Genomic DNA, 13,079 nt, shown 5'->3' with positions numbered 1-13,079 from the left:
AGAACTACATCCTCCAGAAAGTCAGTAATCTGTACTTTAGACTTCTGCCTGTTTTCAATAACCTTCCTCTCTATCTCATCATATTGTTTCGTCAGTGAGTTTATCTACAATTATAGTCAAACCTCATACAACATACAACATAGTAATATAATAATGTGCAATGATTTTGATGCATTATTTTCTATGGCCACTTTGATAATACCAACTATATGCTTAGTGATCTCCAACATTTGCTATGTTATAATTATTTTATAGCTGTAGATGAGTCTATGGGACAAAGCACACAAACAGCTTATATAAATAAACCAATTGTATAATTCAGCCAATGAATAGGTTTTGATTTATTAAATAAAGTAAATTCACCCCGGTCACCAATTCAGCAGCTACGACAGACACTCCTATGATGTGTACTAGCTATAATATAAAGTTAGCACAAATATAAAGAGATAATAACACGTGCAGTTATCTATAAAGATACAGTCAAACATGGATAACTCGAACTTCAAGGGACCGAGCAAAAGTGTTCGAATTATCAGAGCATTCAAGTTATCAGAGCACTGTCACAAGTCCATATATTTACTTATTTATTAGTGGATACATGTACATATACAAACTATAATATAAATCAAAAGCACAAATGGCTTGTTTCAAATTAAATGATTCTAATGTAAAGTTTAAAACGTTTTCATGAAAAAGTATAGAGATTTTTCTATCACTTGAGATTGGTTTGTTGTTTGAGGTGATGTTATTGCCAGGACGTTTTTCAGATTGACATTGGCAAAACTTGATCGTTGTTGAAATGCTCAAAAGAAAAGACATTTTTTTCTTTTGGGGTTTTACCCACGATCAATTGTGCCGTTTTTTCTTGAAGTTTATGCAGATTACCTTACTTTACCTGAGATTCGTTTAGAGCAACACTCCGAGGCAGTTCAATTAGAAGTTTTACGATGTCTTACGGTACATTCTATATCACTCACGCTTTTTTAATAGATACTTATTGAATGTACACACGTATTCTGTGTTTAGGTCAAACGATGAATTGTTTTTTGTAGCTCAGACAACGTATACGTTTAATTACAACATTTTTTAAGACTTTTTAAACATTCAACATTCTATTCATTCTACAAAACTATTCATCACGGGCTAGCCGAGTCACGCACTCAAGGATTTTCGCCACACACATACAAAACAACATGCGATTTTTGTTTTGTATGTGCGTGGCGAAAATTCTTGCGCGCTTGACCCGGCTAGCCCGTGCTATTCATCGTATCGCAGGATAAATCAAATTTCACCAAACTTTTAGAAAAGTCGTTGACAAAAATATTTTGCCCGATGGTGGTAATAACGACGCTTATGAATTACGAAAAGATGAAGTTTACCTCTATGGCTTTGAATAAAGTGATTTTCTAAAGCGAAAACAACCGTTTCGGTAGCTGTTGGGCAAAAAAACAGTTCGAATTAACAGTGTTGAGTTCGAGTTATCTATAGCAATTTATCATTACGTAGGAACGGACCAAAGGAAATGTTCGAATTAACCATGTGTTCGAGCTATCCGTGGACGAGTTATCCATGTTTGACTGTATATCAAAGATTTAATTTGCCGTGTAAGCTTGTCTATCAATAAAGTTCAGGGAATAAGTAGAAATTTTCTGAAATGCCCAAAGACGATCAATCGGTGTGAGCATTCAAGTGTCGACATAACATTCTGAATGTCATAAGCATGAGTTTTAGTCTCATCAATAACTGTATTTAACCCAAAATTTAACGGAAAGCTAGGCGGACAATGCATTTTCAAGTATACTAGAGACACAGTTTTTTGCTTTATTTTATTTTTGACCAAACTGAAAAGATAATCTTTTTATTTTCAATTTGTTGAACGAACCATGCTTTCTATAAGAAAATAAAAAAATTACAGTAAGTTGCCATTGAAGATATGTGCTCCTTACGTTATTGTAGAATTGCCCTAACCATGAACCACAAGCTAAGTAAAACCGAAAGGAAAATGAGAAGGTTTGTTGATACAAACAAATGGTGCTGCAATTAGTGTATAATCATTCGACAAAAAATCAGGTCTACATTTTTTCCTTTTGAAAGGGGAAAAGCTGTGAGTTTGAAAGAGGGTCTTCAACTTGCAAAATGTTTAGCTTGAGTGCACACGTACCAGCATAGAAATCAAAGTCAGCATACGCCATGAAATTAAATAATTTACATATACAATGTGAGTCAACTTTATTTCAGCTAGCTTTTATTCTATTGAAATGGAGAATATTTCATAATGAGACTTATGTACTCAACCAGATTTGAAATACAAATAATTCTATATCTCTCACAATTCTGTGATCAATGTATAACATATGAAACAAACAGTAGTGAGTTGAAAATGTAAATTAGAAAAGTGCAAAAAAAATAAAACACAAGCATAGAATGAGCTAAATCCCCAACCTGATCATCTCTCTTCTTATAAATCATTTGTAGCATATCTTCAGTTTGAATGTCATATTCAGAAACCATCTTGGATATTCGTTTGAACAGCGCTTCAAACTGATCATCTCTATCTGAAATCTCACCAGATATCGTGCCTGTGAGAAGGGATGATGCCAGGTCCTCTAATGGAAGCAAAGAATGTGTAGAACCTAAATCAAGAAAGTAGCTTTATAAACACCACCTATACATAACAAATAAAAACTTTGGTGAAAAATACTGAAAATATTTATGCAATGTTTACATTATTTGCAGACAAAAAAATACACACACTATAACCAAAGACAATCACTTGACGTTCTGAGCAAGTACATGTATATATCATACTAAGGCTAATATATTGTGTTTAACTAATCTAATAATATTCAGAGACATGCTCACGTCTACAATAAGCCTACATACCAGTGTCACAGGTTGGTAAGTCAGGAACACACTTAAGGCAGCTAAGCACATAGCAGACTCCACATCCAAGAATATATTGCTGATCTTTATGACTGGGGCAGCTGCTGACTTTAACTTTTTGTTGTTGAGACAGGTACTCAAGTATTGTTATCTTGTGATGATCCTCTAGCATTTCATCATGATCCTGAAATATAAAAGCAGCACAATACTCTGACTTTTGGTTAATATCTCATATTTTCATATGTAGCCATAGTAAAGTTAGTTTAGAACAAACTCTTATCAGGTTGGTTTCATCAAAGTTTGGTGATTATGAGGCACAGCTAGTTCCTAATTTTTCCTAGCTTGTTCCCAAACACTCAAAGAATAGTTATTTAGACACTGACTGAAATACGCTGTTCTTATTAGTAATACTGACTCAGTAAATTATTATTGCACAACGATAAAACAATTACGGCTTTAAAAATAGGTTCTCATTGTTATAAAAAGAAAGAACCTTGACAGGCCTTGAAACCCACAATAGACCACAGTCACCATAGTTGAAAATACAAAATATTAATGAAGATTACTCCACATCCATCAACATTATAAGTTTTTTTAGGAAAAAGCATTGGTTGGTGAGAAAAAAAAGTATGTCCAGTCTGTAATTTAAACATGCGTAACATTTTTTGCTGATTAGCAAAAAACCTCTTGTTGCAATTATATAATACCTTCATATTGTACCTTTGGCAGTTGCATAGTACTATAAAACGATTTTTTACCAACACCAGTTCAATGCATGTGATAGTATATCCTAACAACTTCACACAGAACCACTGTTCACATAATATTCAAATTATTATACAATTATCTAAAAATTAACCACTATTACCTCTAAGTGATTAGGGCAGAATTTCTTACAGCAGTAAGTACAAAAGCTGATAGCTTTCTGTCTTGGTGAGCTCTTCTTTAGACAAACATTGCAGAGTGTCTTGTCTGTACCCAAGTCATAGGATGGGAGACTGTCTGGTAGCATCTCAAACACCTGGCTACAAAGAACCAGTCATAAGTGATAAACTATTTGCTACATGGGTCATATGGTGACAGGTGTTGCATTCTATGAGTCATTCTATAATATGTGGGTCTTTTTTAAAGCTTTTGTGTCGGTAGTAGATCAATCTATAAAGCTGCACCTGTAAAGGGTAGGGTTAAGAGGTTTTATTATTAAATTTAAAGTTGAAGTAGCTAAAAATGTTTACATGGCTACGTCATTGGATTATGTGTCTGGTCCCTGTTTTACTTGGATAAAATTTGAGACAAACATATGGATTATAGCATACAGCAATATTAAGGTTGTCTGTAAACTGAACAAGTTATTTCAAACTTGAAGATGAACTTGGTCACGATTTGTATAGATTCTGTAAGAAATTACCGGTATGTTTTTACCATCTAGGATTGTTTTTGACGTTTAAGGTAAAATGACCGCAATAATGTTTCAAGATTGAAATCAAATAAAATTAATAGCCGTAAAATGTTCAGATAGAGCAAGACTGCAATGATGACATCGATGAGTGAAAAATATCGACATAATAGAGACCTGCAACTCTGCAACTTGAACACAGTAGACGACATCAACTATTATAGCTATGATAGCAACTACGTAGTGGCATTATTTAGCACATGTTTTTCTTCTAACATTTTAACAACAAGAAAGTTTAGTTGATTTCAATTTTGAAATATTCCCTCAGTCATATTACTTCAAACATCAAAAACAATTGTAATTGATAGAAAATTACCAATACTTTTTGATTAAATATAATAAATGTTTTAAATAAGTTTATCTTTCATGTGGCCAGTTAACAAAATTTAACAAGTTGATTATGAGACACACAGAAGCAGGCAGAACATCTTTATTTTTCAGTTTAAGAGATCAGGAGAAACTTGACATAAAATTACTAAATACTAAAAACATAAAATTACTAAAACTTGACAATAATACCAACTCATTTACTAAATTATATTACTATTGGTCAGTCATTACGGAAAACAACATTTAAACAGCATATACTTTGCAGCAGACCACAAACAGTATAATTGTATGTTACAAGCTGAAAGTATACTTCTAATGAAATATTAAATGTTGAGATGGCTAATATCAGCGCAAATGCAAGCAGACTATGTAATTATGACGTGGCCTTAGGGCACGACTTTGGTTACGATATGATTATCAGATGTTTGTATAGCCGGTTGGTGTTTGCATGAACGATTTAAGATATGTCAGTGTTTATATGAGTGGTTTGTAACTGTTTATATGAACTGTTAGCAAGTGTTTATAAAAAGGGTTAATATTTATATAAAGTGTTGGCAAGTGCTTATATAAAGGGGTAGTAAATGTTTATATAAAGAGTTAGTGAGTGTTCATATGAAGGGTTAGTGCGGGTTTTCATAAGCAGGCATGTACTGGTTCTTGTCAGGCATGTGGTGTGCTGAATTCTCACACGGCAGCGGAATAAAAACTGGCTGTCATTTGTGTTCAGTGCAGGCCAGGTTTAAGGGTCTTAAGTACATTTTCTAGTAAAGATTTTTAAAAGGAAGTAAAGTATTAGTAAACTATAAAATATTAGAATGGTTTCTGTCTTTCTGAAAAGTTCCTAATTATGTTCACTTAATTATTAAGGACGCGCATTATGCACTGCATGGCATAAACAACTTGTCTGTAAGCAGCTGTCTATAAACCATGGTGTATTTTAGAACAACCATAGCCGAAACTGCTATAACATCATATGCTCTCATTTATATTTAGTTACTTACATGCTTAAGATCATTATAAAAACATCATAACTGGACATTGATAAGTTGATAAGTACAGACAGATGACCCGCTGCCTAATGCACTATGCTGTAGTTGCACTCTCGCTTGGTTATCTATGTCGATGCATTACGGATCCACTACCCTTTGTAATCATGTCACATCCATAGACTATTCACTATAATTGCATTACCCACTTTTACTGCTGCACACGCGTTATGCGGTATACATGTTCACGCATTAGAACCTTTTTACGCATAGTAAGTGCTTAGTATATAGCAATGAGATTGCAGAGATAATTTTCCAGTGAGAATGTCATTTCAGTAGCAGCAAATTTTTACTGTACAGTTGGAAGTTGTTACAAAATATAAGATTACCGTATATTGCACTTCAATAATGCAATGCAGTTTTAATGCATCACAAATCTTGCTATGTACACTACTAGCTATGCTACCCGCTAATAAAAACTTCTTTAGAGAGAAAATTGATTTGTAATTAAAATATAACAACATTTGCTGTTCTAAATTTCAAACTACATATAATGAGAAAAGTGTTTTGTTTAGTTGAAATAAATTAGGAGAGAAAACAAAAACAGCTGCAAAGGTTTTCAAACTTTTTAAAACAAGGGTAAGTTTCAACTAGCTTGAAAGAAGTGTTTCATTGAAATAAGTTGAATGGAAACATAAAAATGTAAATGTGTTTAAAGGTAAATTTGAAATCATTAGCAAGTAATGGCTGAATATAGTCTATTTCACTACGATTACAGTCAAAAGTTATTTGGTATATAATTATGTAATATCAGTTTATTTCATTATTGGCGTGCAAAAGTTGGCATGTCAGTTTTCGCATGCCAGTGTTGGTATGCAAAAATATTGTTGACTATAGACGTACATAAAGTGGTATAGAAACCCATAGTCGTTATCTAATGCAATTTCCTCCTTGTAAAAAGCATCATCATTGAAAATAGCTTCAAAATACTAAACTAAGCTTAGTAACTATAGGTACCAACATTGACTTTTGGTCATTTTTTGGTAACGATTTGCAAGATAATATAACATTACGATGTACTATGCAGAGAGTTTTTACCTTTAAGACAGACGTGCAACCTAAAGCCTGAATTTAACTTAAAGGAATTTAGTTTACTAAACACATACTTAAAACATACTTGAAGGAAGTTTTAGCATGTATTTTAGTAAACTTCAAACTTTTTAAACAAAATTTGAAGTTTTTTAGGTTTTCCAAATAAAACTTTGTCATTTATCCGTTTTACAACATTTTTTATTATAATGAATACCGGATATGCTGGATAGCAGGTATGGATAACTCGCCATGGCAAGGTCAGTGGCATATATATTTTAATAACATATATAATTAGTACACAAACTGCCCAATTTTACGTTTGAGATGAGTTATCACTGGTATCATGGGGCAGAACAAGTTTTCCCTAACAAAACACTTATTAGAGAGTAATGGCTAAATATAGTCCAGTTCGCTACTATTGAAATCAAAAACTCTTTGTGATACAATCATATGAATTCAGTTCGTTTCAAGGTTGGCGTGCCAAAATTAGCATACATAAATATTTTTGGCTATACGCGTACATAGAGTGATATAGAAACCCATAGTCATTATCTAATGTAATCCCATCCTGATAAAAATTATTATCATTAAAAATAGTTCCAAAATAATATGCTAACTATTGTAACTATAGTAACCTACAATGACTTTAGTGCATTTTGTGGTTATGATCTGCAAGATAATATTACATTGCGATGTACTACTTGGAAGTTCTTATCTTCAAAACAGATGCGTGATATAAATGTGGAATCTAATTTAAATGAATTTATTTTGCTAAGCGCATGCTTGAAATAAGTTTTAGTATGAGTTGTATAGGTTTTGTGTGCTGTTTTTACTATTCTACCAACACAAGACTCAGTGCAAAGAGTTTATACATATATTTCTGCTTTGTTCATAAGTATTTACAGTCAAAAGCATTCAACAAGCAATGAAACAGGCATAGAACAGCTCTGCTTCTAGTTAAGCGCACCACTCCCTTTAATACCTGGGTGGCCCCGCTTTCATGTATAGGGCTGGACTGGTTTGGTCTAGTATGGCATGGCTTGGTCTGGTTTGATATGGCTTGTTCTGGCTTATTCTGGCTTAGTCAGGAGTTTCACGATGGCGACGTTTCAAGACGGACTTCTTTCCGTCACAGTAATCTAGTAAACTTTCAATTTTTAATTCTCACTAATAACCTTTAGTAAACTTCAAACTATTAACATAAATTTTATTATTTATTTGCTTACAAATTATTTTTATTATACCAGTACCGGATAAACAAGATAAGAGACACGGATACCTCGCCATGGCAAGTTAAGTTAAGTATATCTTTTAATAACTTATTGAATCAGTACTAAAATCGCCAAAGTTTAAACTCGAGATGAATTACTGTCGATATCGTGAGGCGGAACAAATAAGTCCTAATGAAAAAAAGTCAAAGAAGCATCGTGAGGCATATACTACTTGGGTTCCAAAATATTTATTAACGGAGGCATCGGAATGTTTTGGCGCAATGCTAAAATAATAATTACAGCTGGACAATCACAATCCCAGACAAATAAACGAATACACCATTAAACAAATACACAAATACAAGAATACACACACAAAATTTGAGAAATATACATATAGATTATAATTTCTAAGGGTTGTATTACAAAATATTAAGACTCACCCACATCCACTGTGTCCACACAGTAGCAGGTGTTTGCTTTCATAATAGGTGGTCAAACAGGTCATACAGTGAATATGACTGCATGGCAGCACTTTTGGTTTGATAATGGTGTCACTTTTACGGCAGCAAAATTCACACTCAACATCTGCTAGAGCCTCAGCCATTGTGATGTTCAACTAAAATAACAATGGTTTGTTGAAATTCTGTTTTAAAGGTTTAATGAATAATGGTTCCTGATAGCCTGCTGCAAGGGGAAATCACCGCCAGCAAGTACATCCTAAATATATTAAAAAATACTCAAAAACTCAATCACAGGCTTATTATTATAATATGTGCTATAAAGGATGACACAACTTCTACAAAGGCCAGCTGGCTCATTGTGATCGGTTGACTATGATCGGTACTCTGAAAAACATTTACAAATTGCGATTAGTTTTTCATGATATCTAAGTTTTTTTTTGCGGAGCCCATATGGTATTTTATGGAAGCGGTTATGGAGTTATCAATCAAACAAATATACCAGCAGCCATTTTAACTTACATGATTTTGAATAATTATTTTTTTTTAATGATGAAATATGTTAGAGTTTGTTTTGCATACCACTGTTAATTATCTCCACATGGTAAATCAGTGTTAAATAATCATTTTATATAAATATTTTTATAAGTTAATTTAGTTCGCTACTTTTATTTTGAAGTACTCTAATTTTTGCAAGTATTCATCAAGTGGAGTAGAAAATATAATTTCAAAGCGTGTTTTTAAAATGGGCTTCTTCTCTCTTGTGGCTTGTGACAAAAGGGCCTTTTTAGCTACAAGCATTTAGACAAATGTCTCTATACAATTCAGTAAATAAGTTAACAATTCTCACATAAGAAGAGTCACCTCTGGGTATAAAATATCCATAAAGGTTTTACCTTTATAAATTTTTAGTGACTAATATATCTTAGGTTAGGCAATTTCAGATAGTAACCTTATCTAAAACTTTGCAATCTGCATATTTTCTAAGTTGTATGCAGAGGATTCCTCAGACCCTTTCCATCATAAGCCAATGTTAGATTACTCAGAGTAATCTCTCTTGAAATATGGTGTCCAAATACGTATTTCCATTATGTAAGCATGCTGAGCATGTATGTTTCCCTCTTTTACCATCTGTTCTACACTATAGCTACTGACAAAAAAAAAACAATTATAACAAAGTGATAGGAGGCCGAGTCATGTGCGTATAATTGCAAAAGGCAGCCTTTGTTAACGCACAAAGTACCAGCTGGAAGGAGCAATTATTCAGCATTACTAGTTGTTAAGGATAGTTCCTGTGCAGCCTTTACTACTAAAATAAAATTATTTATTTTGTCTAATAAAAACCATTGAACTAAAAAAACAACTCAAACATGGAGAACTACAAACTCACTATACTAAAAAATTACTTAGTTACTTTATTAAAATTTTAACAGCCATAACCTTCCTATACCATGGTAAGGTGGGTCTTATTGAGGAGATGTTACTAGTATTCAATAGCTATCAAGCTACACAGTATAATGATAGCAATAAAGTATGACACATTATATTGCATGCCTTATATGTAAAATACACCAGCGCTTACCTTGATGCAAAGCATCCCAGAACAGGAATAGGTAGGCCGAGGCGTATATGACCTTCACACGTACTGAATTGCCTCGTTCAATGCTGCGTTGGGCGTGCTGCATTGACCTCACTAACATAGATTGTTGATGAGAAACCAATCACTCATAATGAGTAATCTGTGTAAGTCAAGACTAGCACAGCCATGCTTGTTTAACGAAGTGCGACAAAAACTGTGAGCATAAATGGATCTATTTTACATCCAGGCCTCAATCGCTTAGCAGTTTATAAGCTTTTGATTAGCATCATGCAGTGAAGGCAGTCTTTTTTCCAGCCATACTATATGGGCAGTGTTTGATCTAGCCAAATGAAACCCAAAGAATTTGCAAATATTATATTTCCGATGATAAGCTAGGCTATAACTTATCAATGCAGTCAACCATGCAACATGCAGTTGACACTATTAAGTGTTTGAGCTATACGTGTATATTGGAATACAGAAAATTACATGCTAGAGAAAACACGTACACACATCTATAAAAATGTAATGTATTTTGTTTGAGAACCAATATTTGTCAGAAAAATATTTATAGTAAATATATATAAATTTTCTTTGAGATTAGAGAAATGAGGTAATAATCAGTAAAGACCATTTTTTATCTTTTTGCTTGGAAGACACATAAACGGCCTTTTGCCTCAGCAGTCCTCGCAATCAGAAGTAAGCAAAACAATTGAGCTTATAATAAAATTATTTTAAAAATAACTTAAAATTAAATTACCATTTTTACTTTAGTTTACGTTAAGTTGTTAAATTTTTCACAATACACTGACAAGTTTGGTATCGAACTGATTGAAAAAATTTCATTTCATATGTTGGAAGTCTAAACTTATTTTCAAGTCATGGAAAATTCACACACATGTTGAAAAATGTGCTGTTAGCAATCGGGTTGCAGAAAAACATTACGGAAGCAAACTGTTACAGAAACCGTAAAATTACATTCTATTTGTTTTAGGCTCTAATTCATAAATAAACTGCTGACATCTCATCTGAACAATAACACAATATATTCTAGTCATGCAATGATACTCCTTTCTCTCACCTCATATGTTTCCTGATCAACTAAATTAGTTTCACTAAACACTATAACTTCCAATTACACCATATTATTTGGGTTAAAAAGGTTTGTGACACAAAAAAAGTAACAGCACCAACTATTTTACAGCGAAGAGTAGCCACCAAACAATAATTATATCCACAACTTCAGCCTTGCAAACCATAATAGTGGTCCATATTTTACTAAAATCCTTTGAACGATCTGTCTCTTATATGTCGACAGTTTAGCATATCACTACATTTACCCAACTTTCGTTAACTTTTGGTTGCACATCTACAATGCTTTCAAAATGCGCAATCTATTATCGTAATTATTATATTACTAATATCATTACTATTATTACTATTATTATCATTGTTACTATTGTTACTATTATTACTATTGTTACTATTATTACTATTGTTATTATTATTACTATTATTATTATCACTATTATTACTATTGTTATCATCATTACTATTATTATCACTATTATTACTATGCTACCATTATTACTATTATTACTCTTGTTACTAGTATATTGCTATTATTGTTATTGTTACTATTGTTACTATTATTACTATTGTTACTATTATTTCTATTATTACTATTGGTATCATCATTACTATTGTTACTTTTATTACTATTACTACTACTATTACTATTAATATTATTACTATTATTACAATTGTTACTATTATTACTAATAATACTGTTATTAATACTATTACTACTATTGTGATGTGAAACAAAATCAAAACAAAATAAATAGTAAAAAGCTGCTTTATTTTATTTTTAAAACACTGTACTATTTATTTTATTATGTTTATATTTCATAAACTTATGATAGACTTTATATACTTTTTTCTTATAATAAAGCTTGGTTGTGTGAGAAAAATCAAATCAATAAAAATAAAAATATGTAACACGTAATTGTATAAAATAATTATTTCAAGTATAAATAAAATATAAATGTAATAAAATGTAACTTGTAATATATATTCGTGTTTTGTGTGGTTCTAATTAGTTTCCATAACTATTGTATAGCCTCCCTTGGGGTGTTAGTAGAAGGTTTTGTATAAAACTTTGCACAGCGTTGTCATTTGGTATAAGCATTAGGTAGGAACGTCTCAGGCTTCGATACATTATATGGCATATTTCATCATAATCAAAATGTTTACTATATTGTGAGTTTACCAAAAAATTTAGAAATCTTCAAAATAATTCATACCATACAATGTATATTTAGCCAAGGTGATAGCAATCAAAACTGTGCTCAAAAATTTATTAGTGTAGTAGCAGTAATCTACCAAACTCCCTTTTAACCTTGCGGAGCAAGAAGTAAATAGCAGTACATAGCAGTAAAAGGGCTGGAATATTTCACCCGTTTAATTTTTTTGACCCAGTTTCTTTCTGAGTTACTTACTTTCAGAGGTTCCATTTATACAGATTGTTTGATAATAGCAGCTATTAAGTTGCTTCTGGTTGAGAACATAATCGTCAATTATTTAAGAAACCCTTGATATTTATAAAACTTAGTCTTTTTACTGAGTGAACTTATAAAAGGGTCTCTACCTATTTTTGAAAATTTCCAAATTTCTAAACATTTTGCTTGCTCCTTTTTATATTTCTCTAAGTGTCATATTCCTAAAAAACACTGTTAGCTTTTATTACGTTATTAAAAAGGTTATTAAAGCTTATTTTCCAGAGGTTCTGTTTACCGCTAAAAACTAGCTTTTTAGAAAATTCTATGGATAAATGAAAACCCAAGAAGACATAACTGAAAGAACTATTTTTTATGTGCTTGATAGTTTCTGAATAGCTCTTTGAAATTGCTAGTGTCCAATAAAATAAACACAAAAAAGCACAACAAATTTTCATTAATCTCAAGTAAAAGGCATAAAATACAAAAACTAAAAGGTACCTTCAAGCAATGCAATTGTTGTCTATGTAACATCCTCAACCTATTACAGTAGCTCAAAAATATATGCATGAACACTCTCTTC

The sequence above is a fragment of the Watersipora subatra genome, chromosome 8 (assembly GCF_963576615.1).
Source record: "Watersipora subatra chromosome 8, tzWatSuba1.1, whole genome shotgun sequence".
NCBI classification, from domain to species: Eukaryota; Metazoa; Bryozoa; class Gymnolaemata; order Cheilostomatida; family Watersiporidae; genus Watersipora; species Watersipora subatra.
Note: the sequence above shows the minus strand (reverse complement) of the source record.